At 44.9% G+C, this 14,273-nt stretch overlaps 1 pseudogene; it reads left to right on the top strand.

The window, feature by feature from the left end:
- The window catches only part of LOC110430354, a 143,892-nt pseudogene that overhangs the window by 45,762 nt on the left and 83,857 nt on the right, over positions 1 to 14,273 (top strand).

Raw genomic sequence — 14,273 nt, 5'->3', positions numbered from 1 at the left:
TTCTTGGGAGTATTATGAAATGCCTGGTCTTGATAGAAAGTTAGTTGAGCATCGGCTATCGATTAAACCTGGGTATTGACCTTTTAAGCAAGCTCCAAGAAGGATTAAACCAGAGGTAATGGCCGATGTCAAAGCAGAAATCACTCGATTATATGAAGCAAAATTCGTTCGATAGTGTCGATATGCTGAATGGATTTCCAATGTGTTCCTGTGTATAAGAAAAATGGTAAAGTAAGAGTCTGTATTGATTTTAGAGATTTGAATAAAGCTACCCCGATGGATAGTTATCCTATGCCTGTTGCCGATATGTTAGTCGATGCAGCAGCAGGGCATATAGTGATTAGTTTTATGGATGGTAATGCTGGATATAATCAGATATTCATGGCAGAAGAGGATATTCATAAGACTACTTTTAGATGTCCTGGTGCATTGAGTTTATATGAGTGGATTGTTATGACTTTTGGACTAAAAAATGCCGGTACAACTCATCAGAGAGCAATGAATTATATTTTTCATGGGTTGATCGGTAAAATTGTTAAAATTTATATAGATGATGTAGTCATGAAATCTAAGGGTTATCAAGAGCATTTGGAAGATCTCAAGAGAACTCTTATGTGTGCTAGAAAGCATGTGTTGAGGATGAATCCACATAACTGTGCATTTGGAGTATCAGCTGGACAATTCTTGGGTTTCATGTGCATGAAAGAGGGATTGAAGTTGGGAAAAAGAGTTTTGAAGCAATTAGTAAAACAATGCCTCCAACTTCAAAAACTTAGTTGCAGTCTCTGATCTGCTAATTTAATTTTGTTAGAAGATTTATTTCAAACTTATCAGCTAAAATCTTGTTGTTCTCTACATTATTGAAATTGAAGCGTGATCAAGAATTCAAGTGGGAGAACAAAAAACAAAAGACATTTGAAGTGATTAAAGAGTATATGAAGTCTCCACTAGTTTTAGTCGCTTAGAAGGGAAAGCCTTTAAGTTGTACGTAGCAGCCGGTGACCATACTATTGGGTCAGCTTTAATGCAAGAATTTGAAGGAAAAGAAAGAGTTATCTTTTATTTGAGTAGAAGATTGTTGGATCTAGAAACTAAATATTCTTCAATTGAAAAGATATGTTTATGTTTGTACTTTTCATGTACTAAACTTAGGCATTATTTGTTGTCTTTGGAGTGCACGGTGGTGTCCGAGTTTGATGTAATCAAACATATGCTATCTATACCTATTTTGAATGGGAGGATTGGTAAGTGGATTCTTGCATTATCAGAATTTGATTTAAGATATGAATTGGCTAAGGCAGTCAAAGGTCAAGCTATAGCTGATTTCATTACTCATCATCGAGAAGGGGAAGTAACATTATTGGAATTAACCCCTTGGGCTTTATTCTTTGATGGATCTACTTGTAAGCAAGGAGGGGGTGTTGGTATTGTGTTGATTTCTCCACAAGGGATGAGTTTTGAATATGCTATTCCTATAAAACTGACATCTACTAATAATCAAGCAGAGTATGAAGTTGTTCTTAAAGGTATTCAACTTCTACATGAGGTAAAGGCCGAGATTATTGAAGTTTTTGGTGATTCTCAATTGGTGATTAATCAATTGCTTGTCCTATATGAAAGCAAAGGTGATGTACTGAGGAAGTATTATGAAGAATGCCGAGAACTTCTTAATTCTTTTTCTTCTGTTATTATGAAGCATATCCCTAGAAATCATAATCAAGAGGTTAATCGGCTAGCTCAAAGTGCTTCTGGGTATCGGCAAATTGTTCAAATTTTAGCCGATGAAGTTGTTGCTGATGAAGATTGGAGGAAAGATATTATTGAGTATTTGAAAAATCCATCACAACAAGTATCCAGGAAATTGAGGTACAAAGCTCTTAAATTTGTTCTTCTTGATGATTAGTTGTATCATAGAACAGTTGATGGTGTGCTCCTTAAGTGTCTTAACCAAAAAGAAGCTAAGGTTTTGATGGGAGAGATTCATGAAGGAGTTTGTGGTGCTCATCAATCTGCTCATAAGATGAAGTAAATGATTGGAAGAGCATGTTAGTTTTGGCCGACCATGTTGGACGATTGCTTCAAGTATTATAAAAGATGTCAAGAGTGTCAAACGTTTAGCAATATTCAAAAATCTCTAGCATTGGCTATGAATCCTATGGTAAAACCATGGCCATTTAGAGGTTGGGGAATAGATCTAATCAGCCAGATATTTCCTTGGTCAAGTAAGGGACATAATTTTTTATTGGTAGTGTTGATGCAAAACTGATCTGCAAACACAAAGGGCTAATACCCGATTCAAACGTTAAGGCGTGCCAGCCGATTTGACCTTACTATCGGCAAAGGTGATAACTCGAATACTTTAGTCCTGACAACAGCGATGCGCCCGGATGTCACGGCTAAGAGGTACTCACGCGGAACTCGAGAACACGCCGAGCTTAAGTTGACGAATTCCTAAGAACTCGTAATAAAAAGAAAAAAAGTATGACGAAGTCGTCGAAAAGTAGATGCTGGAATATGAGTAAAAACGCGTGTTTGATTGATTTCTTGATTCATTATTACAAGGCCCTAGGGTTTATATTTATACCCTGCTCAAAGAGCTACAACCAGACATGATTAGAATTCGAATTCCAAATTACACGGAATCCATATACAAAACGATGCAAATAATTAAGGAAATAACAAAACTATCCTTCGTGACAAACCGAAACTCCTCCACATGACAACTGGCAGCTTCCGGACTGCTCCTTTGCATCATCGGCAATCCCTTTGCCATAGTCATCGGCAGACCTTTTTATCCAGCCATCGGCACCATATTACTGCCTGTGGACTTAGTCACATTCAACCTCTCCCTCATCGGCAACCATCCTCATCGGCAACCCGCATCGTACTGCCACCCTATCCTGCCATCCTAGACACGTGCCCAAAAACGGTGTCAACACATGCCCCCCAGTTTCGGAGTATAAAACTATTAATGCTCCGAAATTCTCTGCAGTAATGATGCCTTCTCTGCAATTAATGCTCCTAATCTGGTAACCGACAACCTCAATCTGGACAACTCTGATCCTAATCCTCCGCAGATTCCTCGAAATCCCCAACTTCCTAAACGGGCATTTTTCTCAGTCGTACATCGGCAACAATACCGTTACAAAGATCTGCCGATGCTCTGACCAGGATATTCGCAAAAACGGTTACTTCCCCCCTATCCGCCCATCGGCAAGATGACCGTTATAGAATATCGCCAATGGACCGACCAGGAGATCTCGCACAGTAAAATATCTTCAGATAATGACCGCTTCCCATCAAATCACCTGCAGAATCCCTGGATTACCGTGCGAACAGTTACCATATCCACCTGAGTACCCTCGGGTTTCTCGGATACGGCAAAGAGATAAGTCGGATTTGCCCTTGCCCATCTTGTCCTATAAATAGTTCCTTCTTGGGTACTCCTTCCCCATCACACCATTCTACTACCCAACTTTACTTTTCCAGCGGCGGCGCTATTTACAACCTTCAAGACCTCCGACAAGCACTTCTCTTCATCAACTCCGGTGCCCTCCAACGTCCTCTTCACGACAAGATGGCCATTGGCTTCGTCGTCCCTGAGGTCAGATCTCCATCTCATCTTCTGTATTTTTTATTCCTGTTCATCCGCGATTCATCTTACTGAATATTCTCCTTTTCCTTTTTCTTTGTATTTTTATTCCCCCAAAATCACTAGGAGTTGTCCAATAAAATTGTCATCCCCACCGATCAACCACACCTTCAATGTCTCGGCCCTCTAGGGGATTCAGATCCAACCAACCTTATTAACGCAGAAACCAATAGGATCCCCTTTAGAGCTGAAAACTTTTCTTTAGATATGTGGAAAGACACTTTTCGCTCTTGGCCCAGCCCTACCGTAGGGTGGAAAGACTGGTTCTTGAGGGTCAGCAATTCTTATGAAGTCCAGTGGGGTGAAAGGAAGCTAGCCCAATGCATTAGGCTATCCATTGCCGATATGCACAGGAACGAGTCACTGCTGATAGCTGCGTCCTACTTTTGGTCAGACACCCTCAATGCTTTTGTTTTTGGCCACGGCCCTGCTTCTCCTACCCTTGCCGATGTAGCCATGCTCACTGGGCTAGATATATCTTCTGCCGATAGCACCCACTTTTTTGATACTGCCCCCAGTGCCAAAGTGGAGACTCGCGCTATCGGCGGTTGGTCAGGGTACATTCAGAAGTACCACGGGAGAGGGCCTGTCACCATAAAGGAGCAAACCACCTTTCTGAACATGTGGCTGGACAAGTTTGTATTCTGTGGTCGATCGGCAGGACCGACTTCCGTCTATCTATCGGCAGCAGAGAGACTGGCTAACGGTGGCCAATTTCCTCTCGGCCGATACTTGCTTGGCGTTGTTTACCACCTTCTCCATCAGGTAGCCCAGAAACTCTTGCTTGGCCAATCCATCGGCAACTTGGGAGGCCCCTGGTGGTTTATTAATATGTGGCTCAATCTGCACCTGCATAAGCGCCTTGATTCCAACTTGTTCTCACAGCACTTCCCAAGAGATATAGCTGAAAATCATGTGTTGGGTGAAGAGGAATCGGCAACGCGTGCCCCCTTGAACTTTGGCGAAGCCGTCATAGTCCTACCTGGTTCAGGGAGTAATCCGGATCAAATTGGCCGATTCTTCGAGACTCTGTATGAGGGTTTGGCCAGGGATGAACGACCATGGTTGGCTTATGATGACCCAGATAGCATGCTCCCTCTGACCTTCAATCCATTTGATGAAGCTCTCGACAGGGATAATGAGGCGATGATGGCAATTGTGACTCCCAGAGCCATTCCAGTGAATTTTTTCGGTAGCACAAAAACTTCTCCCCAGACTTACGAATTTTACAATCCATCGGCATTAGCTCGCCAGTTAGCTTTCGGCCAGTTGCCGATTGCACTTCCTTATGCCGATGTGATAAAACCCAGAGAAACCATCAACAACCTTCTTGAGTGGACTCGAGTAGCCCAACTACCACCAAACGCCGATGTAGATGTAGATCTGTCAGAATGGGTTCCGGCTGCTTTTATCACTCAGGCATACAAGTTATGGTGGGCAGAATGGAAAGAGCATCTATTCTGCAGATCGGCACTTTCATACCGCAGCATGATTGACCCCGAATACGAAGTTCCCGATGACACTGTAAGTAACTCAAACCAACATTTCATTTTCTCACTATTACTTCCATCGGCAGCTTACCCTTGTATTCCTTTTGCAGGCTGACAATATTCCTCCATCGGTTAGCAGGAGTGGCAAGCCGATCGACTTGTTTCCATCAGGCCCGATTTCCTCAATCGGCCACAATGCTCCCACTCTGGCTTCCATCGTGCATCGGGGTGTGCGCCTCAGGAAAGTTACAACCAGGAGAACCCAGACATCACCAACGGTAGCTGCTCCCACTCTGGCGCGGGCTTTCAAGGCAATTTGTCAAATCTTTATCTTTTACGTTGACTATCTTTATATCGGTTTTATTTATACTTATAAACCCTTGTTCGTTATTGCAGCAAACCAGTGCATCGGCAAAGGTCACACGTCAAGGTGCCGATGCCACCCAGTCCAGCCAGCCAAAGAGGAAGGGTACCACGGGTGCTAAGACTGGAACAAAGCGCCAGAAGGTAGCAATTCCCCCTCCTCCTCCGGTATCTCCAATTCCGGTGGAGTCTTCTCCTTCTTCTCCAGAAGCCCAGCCACAGCAAGCACCATCTCCTCCACCTATGCAGGAAGCACCACATATAGAAGAACCCCAACAGGAAGGATCTCAAACAGAAGGTACATCAGCTGACACGGGTGAACAAACAACTGGCCCGGTGGGCCCAATTATTCCATCGGCAGTTCTCCCGATTCAGACAATTGTTATCCCTCCTCCAGGTAACATACTTTAACAATATCGCTACCGATGAACTTATTCTTATTTAGCCTCATAACCTTTCTTGTCTTCTTTCAGTCGATATCGTCCCATCGGCAACCTTAGCCGATCAACCTGTAGTTCCATCGGCATCTTTGGCCGGTCAGCCCGCAGCTCCGTCAGCACTTCCCAGTCCAAGGCAAGAGATCGCCTTGAAGCAAGTAAGTCACTGTTTACCGCTAGCATTATTTGCCGATTCTCTAAGTATGGGCTAATTTTGCTTTCCCTCCCAGGAACAAGATTCTCCCGATAGCCTGTTCTCCTTCGCCATCGATTTCTCTGAAGAAGAAGGTGAAGAAGCAAGCACTTCTCAGTCGGTCGGCATCACATCGGCAGAGGTCAGGGTCAGGCTGGAAGAATTGTCAGCTCTCCTTCACCAGGACACAGCGCAATTGGTTGATGATTCTGACCCTACCAAGACCCTGTTCAGAACTCTCAGAGGCCAAGTCCCAGCCGACGTTGAAGAAATCCTGTTCCAAGCCGCTCATCTGGAGAGTCGCCAGCTGCAGTACCAAAGAGCTTCTCGGCGGCTTGCCGATAGAGCCGCTCAGACTCAACTCTCCGATGAAATGAGGAAAGAAAAGCTTTTGACCGATGAGAAGCACAAGAACATCGGCATCCTGAGATCTTCTGGAGACGCGCTGAAGCAGAAGATATCCGATCTATCGGCAAGAAAAGAGTCCCTATTGGCAGAGCTTAAGGAAGTAGAGAACGCTCTGTCCCAAGCCCAACAAGAAGAGAGCCAATTGCCAGAGACCATCAGGCTTCTTGAGCGCGAGCGAAATGCTCATGGTCGCAAAGCACTCCAACTGAAGAAGAAGCTGAAGCCGATAGAAGGTTCTGCTGATGATGACATCAAGGAGATAGAAGCAGCCAACCAAATTCGGCTACGCGCTATATCGGCAATCCAGACGCTGCTTAACACATAGAGTTTCCATCGGCATTGTATCTGCGCTTTCCTGCTTCCTCAGCTTTTAGTCTAGCCGATAGGACTGTTATCGGCGCCTAAACTTTTGAAACACCAAGTCTTGTCCCCAAGCATTTGGATCCAGCCGATAGGAGTGTTATCGGCACGTAAACTTCTATGCATCGACCCATATACTGGGGTAGTACTTCTTTAAATATTTGCCGTTTAATGCTCTGGGAAATTCAATTCCTTCGAGGGTTTCTAGAATGTAGGCATTACCAGGAGCCGATCGACTTATCCGATAAGGACCCTCCCAATTAGGAGACCACTTTCCAAACTTCGAGCTTTTGGTCCCAACTGGTAAAATTAATTTCCATACCAAATCCCCATCGGCAAACTCTTTAGCCTTCACCTTCTTATCGTACCATCTAGCAACTCTTTTCTTATTCTCTTCTATACTCATTAAAGCTTTTAACCGATGCCCTGCTAGATCGTCCAATTCATCGGTCATCAAAGTGGCATAACCATCGGAAGTTAATTGATCTTGAAAAGATAATCGCCTAGATCCAGCCTTAATTTCCCAAGGCAACACTGCATCATGTCCATACACCAATTGATAGGGTGATACCTTGGTCGATCCATGACAAGCCATCCGATAAGACCACAATGCTTCATTTAATAATGTATGCCACCGCTTAGGATTTTCTTCAATCTTCCGTTTAATAAGCTTGATAATTCCTTTGTTAGACGCTTCGGCCTGCCCATTGGCTTGAGCATAATAAGGAGAAGAATTCAACACTTTAATTCCCATACCGATTGCGAATTCATCGAACTCCCCCGATGTGAACATGGTGCCCTGATCGGTAGTAATCGTTTGGGGAATCCCAAATCGGTAAATAATATGCTCCTTCATAAAATCAATCATATTGGCCGATGTGACTTTCTTCAAAGGAATAGCTTCAACCCATTTAGTGAAATAGTCAGTGGCAACTAGAATGAACTTATGCCCTTTGCTAGATGGTGGATAAATCTGGCCGATCAGATCGATGGCCCATCCCCGGAACGGCCAAGGCTTTATTATAGGATTCATAGCCGATGCGGGTACTCTCTGGATATTACCAAACTTTTGACAACCTTGACATCCCTTGAAATATTTAAAACAATCTTCAAGTATGGTTAGCCAAAAATATCCATTCCTTCGAATCATCCACTTCATCTTAAAAGCTGACTGATGCGCTCCACACACTCCCTCATGGATTTCCCCCATCAAACTTCTGGCTTCATCATCACCCAAGCATCGGAGAAGAATTCCGTCGATAGTTCGATAATACAATTCATTTTCAAGGAGCACATACTTGGTTGCCTGAAATCGAACCCGTCTTTCAACTTTTTTTGGATGGATCTTTTAGATAATCAATAATTTCTTTCCTCCAATCATCGGCACCGACTACCGATGTCGCATTAATCATTGGCTGATATCCCGAGGCATGCTGAGCTAACCGATTAGCGTCTTCATTATGCAATCGGGGAACATGCTCCAATCGGAAATCCTTGAATTCCTTTAACAGTTGCATACTTCTTTCGAAATACGTTATGAGAACTTCACTTCGGCATTCATAGCTTCCGGCCAATTGATTTATAACCAACATAGAATCCCCGAATATTTCAACAGCATCAGCACGAACTTCTCTCAGCAACTCCAATCCCTTGATCAGAGCTTGATACTCAGCCTGATTATTTGTCGATGTGGCAACAATCGGCAAGGAAAACTCATACTTCCTCCCCTTAGGGGAAACTAATACAATGCCGATTCCTGCCCCCCGGTCACAAGTAGATCCATCAAAGAAGAGCGTCCAGGGTACAATTTCCAAGGTTTCCACTAGACCGCAATGCTGAGTCACAAAATCGGCCATAATCTGCCCTTTGACTGCCTTAGCCGATTCGTACCGCAAATCGAACTCCGACAGCGCTAAAATCCATTTACCGATCCTACCACTCATAATCGGCATAGATAGCATGTATCGGACCACGTCATCTTTGCAAACGACAGTGCATTCGGCCGATAACAGGTAATGTCTCAGCTTGATACATGAAAAATATAAGCATAAGCATAGTTTCTCAATGGCCGAATACCTGGTTTCAGCATCAATCAACCTCCTACTCAAATAATAAATTACCCTTTCTTTCCCTTCAAATTCTTGAACTAAAGCTGAACCGATAACCGATCCATCGGTAGATAAATACAATCTGAAGGGCTTCCCTTGTTGAGGTGGAACTAGAACTGGAGGATTTACTAGATACTTCTTGATTTCATCCAGAGCCAACTGCTGTTCTTCTCCCCAAATAAACTCTTGATCGGCTTTCAATTTAAGAAGAGGACTGAAAGCACGAATCCTACCAGACAAATTCGATACAAATCTTCTGATAAAATTTACCTTGCCGATCAAGGATTGGAGCTCGGTTTTGTTGGTAGGGGCCACTATTTTATTGATAGCATCAATAGATCTTCGACTAATTTCAATACCCCTCTGATGTACCATGAAACCAAGAAACTGCCCTGCCGATACACCAAATGCACACTTGTTGGGATTCATCTTCAATCCATGCTTCCTTGTGCACTCTAACACTTTTTGTAAATCGGCAAGATGCTTTGAGAAATCTCCAGACTTAACCACCACATCATCAATATAAATCTCTACGAGCTTGCCGATGAACTCATGAAATATAAAATTCATAGCCCTTTGATAAGTAGCACCAGCATTCTTCAACCCAAAAGTCATGACTATCCATTCAAATAGCCCAACATGACCAGGACAACTGAATGCGGTTTTCGGAATATCCTCCTCTGCCATGAATATTTGATTGTAACCTGCATTACCATCCATGAAGCTGATGACCCGATGGCCAGCCGCAGCATCAACCAGTAGATCGGCGACAGGCATTGGGTATCCATCCATCGGCGTAGCTTTATTGAGATTCCTGAAATCAATGCACACCCGAAGCTTCCCGTTCTTCTTGTAAACCGGAACAACATTGGAAATCCATTCGGCATACCGACACTGCCGAATAAACTTAGCTTCAATAAGTTTAGTGATTTCGGCCTTAATATCAGGTAGAATGTTAGGATTACATCGGCGGGCTGGTTGCTGATGTGGCCGAAATCCAGACTTGATGGGTAACCGATGTTCAACAATTGATCGGTCTAAACCAGGCATCTCTGTATAATCCCAAGCAAAGCAATCTTTATATTCCTTTAACAAACTAGTCAATTGTCGCTTACACTCAGGATCTAATTTAGCACTAATAAAAGTAGGCCTGGGCTTATCACCACTACCTATATCTACTTCTACCAAATCGTCGGCCGATGTGAATCCCTGGCCTAATTTTCCATCATCGGCGAATCTATCCATTAAAAACCGTCGTCAGAACCGACTGCTTGGATCGGTGGAATCTCATAATCGGCAACTTTGAGAAAATCTTTCTCCCAAACTTCTCCTGAAATGCACCTGGTCCTTTCGTAAGTATCCGCTTCTGCCGATGCGATAACATAAGAAGAATCTCCTGGGACAATCTCAATCTTGTCACCTACCCACTGAACCAAGCACTGATGCATTGTAGATGGGACACAACAATTGGCATGAATCCAATCTCTTCCCAATAATAAGTTGTAGGCACCTTTTCCGCTGATCACGAAAAAAGTTGTCGGCAAGGTCTTGCGGCCGATGGTCAACTCTGCACATATTGCCCCCTTGACTGGAGACACGTTTCCTTCAAAGTCTTTGAGCATCATATCGGTCTTGGTCAAATCTTGATCCCCTTTCCCAAGCTTCCGATATACTGCATACGGCATAATATTAATAGCAGCTCCACCATCAACTAGGATCTTGGTCATTGGCTGCCCATCAACCCTTCCTTTGAGGAACAGAGCTTTAAGATGCTGCCTCTCGTCATCGGCAGGTTTCTCAAAGATAGCCGTCATCGGATCCAGAGCCAACTGAGCTATCTGATCAGAAAATTCCAACTCATCATCACTGGCTGGTGCAAGAAACTCCATCGGCAACATGAAGACCATGTTGACGCCTGCCGATGGACCTTCCCTCTTAGTGTCTGACGGCTGCCGACTTCCAGAGTTCTCTCCCTTGTTTAGTTCTTCTTGCCTTTCACGTTGCAATCTCCTTTTCTATGTTTTGGTTAATCCTCCAGGGCACCATGGAGGAAGTGGCCTTTGCCTTGCCGTCGGGCGTCGGTTCTCCCTTGACTCCATACGATGCGTGTTAGCATCCCTGCAAAATATGAATTCATCGGGAACCCGCGCATCAGCCATTCCCTCGAGCTCCTCTTGGTTCCTGGGAAAATACTGGACACGGTCACTAAGTCTGTTGTGCCCACTAAATCTGCCCCCCAGCCGGTCATGAACTGACACCCTTCCTCTGATCGGCCCATTAAATCGTCGTTCATCATCATGATAATGCCGATCGATCCTATCGTACCGATCATAACCGTTGCACTCAGGGCAGTCTCTGACAGTAGGAAGCTTGATATTTTCCTCCCAACAATGGATGAAGAATGGACAATTCCAATGATCCCTGTGCCGATTCCACTCCTGTCGGCGTCTTTCTTCTTCCCGTCGATAATCTTCCTGCTGGCGCCGATACCGAACTTCCCGTTGTTGCCATTTTTCTCGAAGCCTTCTATGAGTTATGATGATACCAGATCGAGGAAGCCTTCCTGAGCTAGTTCCTTCCTGGACCAAGCCCTTACTTCTTGCATCGGCAGTAGTAACTTGATGCTGAGGATCTACCGATGCACTCTTCTCAGCTGTCTCCGATGTTAAGACCTTAGCCTTCCCCTTAGCATCCAACATGTTTGTCGGGAAAGGATGTTGGTCTATCTTCATCGGCTTCTGGGCTTTGGAATTGTCAAACTTGATTCTCCCTGACTCTATAGCCGATTGCAGCTGCTGTCTGAATACTTTGCACTCGTTGGTGTCATGGGACGTTGCATTATGCCACTTGCAATATCTCATCCTCTTCAACTCTTCTGCCGATGGAATCACATGGTTAGGTGACAGTTTGATCTGACCTTCCTGAAGTAGAAAGTCAAATATCCTATCAGCCTTTGCGGTGTCAAAAGCAAACTTCTCTGGTTCCTTCTGCCCAAAAGGACAAGACATCGGCTTCTTGTTTTTTACCCACTCTGCCAAACCGATTACTGGTTCTTCATCAGAATCTGAGCTTGTGGCTTCATCAACAAACGACACTTTCTTATTCCATGCTCTCTTAGGCTCGAAAGGCTTGATGTCTTGATCAGATATCCTCTGCACCAAATGACTTAAACTTTCGAACTCCTGAGAGGCATACTTATCCCTGATATGTGGCAACAAACCCTGGAAAGCCAAATCGGCTAGCTGCCGATCATCCAGAACCAGGCTATAGCATTTATTCTTGACCTCTCGTATCCTCTGCACAAATCCTTCAACCGACTCATCATTACGTTGCCTCAACTTGACCAAGTCGGTGATCTTCTTCTCATGAACCCCCGAGAAGAAGTATTTGTGGAATTGCTTCTCCAGATCGGCCCAAGTAAGTACTGAGTTGGGAGGTAATGATATGAACCAAGTAAAGGCCGATCCAGACAATGATGACGAAAATAGACGAACCCTCAACTCGTCCCTGTTACCAGCCTCTCCACATTGAATAATGAACCTGTTGACATGCTCCATAGTTGACGTGTCGTCCTGTCCGGAAAACTTTGTAAAATCCGGTACCTTGTACCGATGTGGAAGCGGGATCAAATCATACGCGGGAGGATACGGTGTCCGATAAGAATAAGTGTTGACTTTGGGTTTTATCCCAAATTGTTCCCTCATTACTTCAGCAATCTTATCGGCCCAATACGCATCGGCATCTTGCCGATGAGGCGGCTGCGGATCTGGCACTTGGTGGCGAACCTCCACATGTCTGTTCGGGACGTGATCTGCATGGAACATTGTATTGATCACCTGTCCTCCAATCTGCGGACCACCAAACTGCTGTCCACCGATTGGCTGTCCTCCGAGTTGCTGTCCAAAATTCATTGGCTGGTTGGGAATCCCCTGACCTTGGAACCCGGGATAGACCTGCCCTTGCTGGAACCCTGTAGTCTGATAACCCTGCTGGGGCGATTGTGGAAAGGCTTGCTGCCCAAGCCATCCATTATTAGCGTTCATCGGCATAGGTGCTACCGATGATTGGTAATTGGGTACCGTCGTTGAATTGACATACCCCGACTGGGCCATAGGCCTCTGTTGCATCAGCATTGACTCTGCCGATGCGTTGGGCATCTGGAACATTGAATCTTGAGGATTCCCAGTGTGAGGCCTTGCAGTAGTAGTTGTGGTATACCGAGGACTCTGGTTTACCGGCGCATTGGGAGGTGCCGATGTCATAGGAGTTTTGCCCCTCATGTCGGTTATTTGTGATGTCCCCGGCGTCAACTCTGGAGGCATACCATAACCCCACCAGTTGGGAGGAAGAGTCAACCCTGACATTGCCGATGCCAACATATCTATTGTCAGTTTATGCTGCCCAACTGAAATTTGTGGGTTGGTTGCCATCGGCATAGATAGTGCACCAGTAGTCCCCGATGTACTTGGAGGGACGGCAGGTTGTGCACTTGCATTCGTCAAGGCAGCCGATGGAGCCGTGACCTCTGGTGCCGTTGGCTGATGATGGGAGGGCCCCACATAATCTGGTGGGATTTGTCCTTCCTTGAAAGTTCTTGCCACGGCATTGAAAACCGTATTAGACAGTACACCAGCTTGGTTAATCAACGCTCGATTGATGGCATTGTCAACCATATCTTGAAGCTTGCCAGGATTGGCGTCAAAGGTGACCTGCCGTGGTGCCGGCAGTGCATCTTTCTGGACCACTTCGCCGCTCCTGTTTATGCTGAAAGACCTCAGGCATTGCTGCTTGAACTCTTCCATGGCTTGGGCAATAGCTTGCTTCTGCTCATCCTTGAGGTTGGCCTCCGTCACAGGGATGACGTTCTCTTGATCGAGGTCAGAGATCGACATGTTGATCTTGATCTTGAATCTGTCCCACTGGGCGTGCCAAAAGATGTGTTGATGCAAAACTGATCTGCAAACACAAAGGGCTAATACCCGATTCAAACGTTAAGGCGTGCCAGCCGATTTGACCTTACTATCGGCAAAGGTGATAACTCGAATACTTTAGTCCTGACAACAGCGATGCGCCCGGATGTCACGGCTAAGAGGTACTCACGCGGAACTCGAGAACACGCCGAGCTTAAGTCGACGAATTCCTAAGAACTCGTAATAAAAAGAAAAAAAGTATGACGAAGTCGTCGAAAAGTAGATGCTGGAATATGAGTAAAAACGTGTGTTTGATTGATTTCTTGATTCATTATTACAAGGCCCTAGGGTT

The sequence above is a fragment of the Sorghum bicolor genome, chromosome 9 (genome assembly GCF_000003195.3).
Source record: "Sorghum bicolor cultivar BTx623 chromosome 9, Sorghum_bicolor_NCBIv3, whole genome shotgun sequence".
Taxonomy (NCBI): domain Eukaryota; kingdom Viridiplantae; phylum Streptophyta; class Magnoliopsida; order Poales; family Poaceae; genus Sorghum; species Sorghum bicolor.
This window is presented reverse-complemented; position numbering and strand designations above follow the sequence as displayed.